The sequence below is a fragment of the Homarus americanus genome, unplaced genomic scaffold (genome assembly GCF_018991925.1).
Source record: "Homarus americanus isolate GMGI-L3 unplaced genomic scaffold, GMGI_Hamer_2.0 scaffold37032, whole genome shotgun sequence".
Lineage (NCBI taxonomy): Eukaryota > Metazoa > Arthropoda > Malacostraca > Decapoda > Nephropidae > Homarus > Homarus americanus.
The window spans coordinates 8,127,282-8,127,771 of NW_024731852.1; positions in this window are offsets into that span (position 1 = coordinate 8,127,282).

Sequence of the window (490 nt, forward strand, 5' to 3'; positions counted from 1 at the left end):
GCCGCTGGACCCTGTGGAAACTTTAGCACTTTCTGAGCCCCTGATGTCGCCGTCGGGTTGCCTAATCACCTTTAATGAGTAGGTTGTTATAGCCGGAAAACACCCATATTGCTGGTAATAAGTTGAACCTTAGTTGCAAGGCTCAAAAAAATCCTGTAAAAATGCGTCAATGATTTAAAATTCCTGTTATGGGTTCTCAGCGTTCATTGGCTGAGAGGAGATTGGTATTATGAGTTCTTGTCGTGCATTGGTTGAGAGGAAATTAATTTTATGGGTTTCTGTCGTTCATTGGCTGAGAGGAAATTGCCTTTTTATGGTTTCTTGCCGTTCATTGGCTGAGAGGAGATTGGTATTATGAGTTCTTGTCGTGCATTGGTTGAAAGGAAATTAGTTTTATGGATTTCTGTCGTTCATTGGCTAAGAGGAAATTGGTATTATGAGTTATTGTCGTTCATTGGCTGAAAGGAAATTACTTTTATGAGTTCCTGCC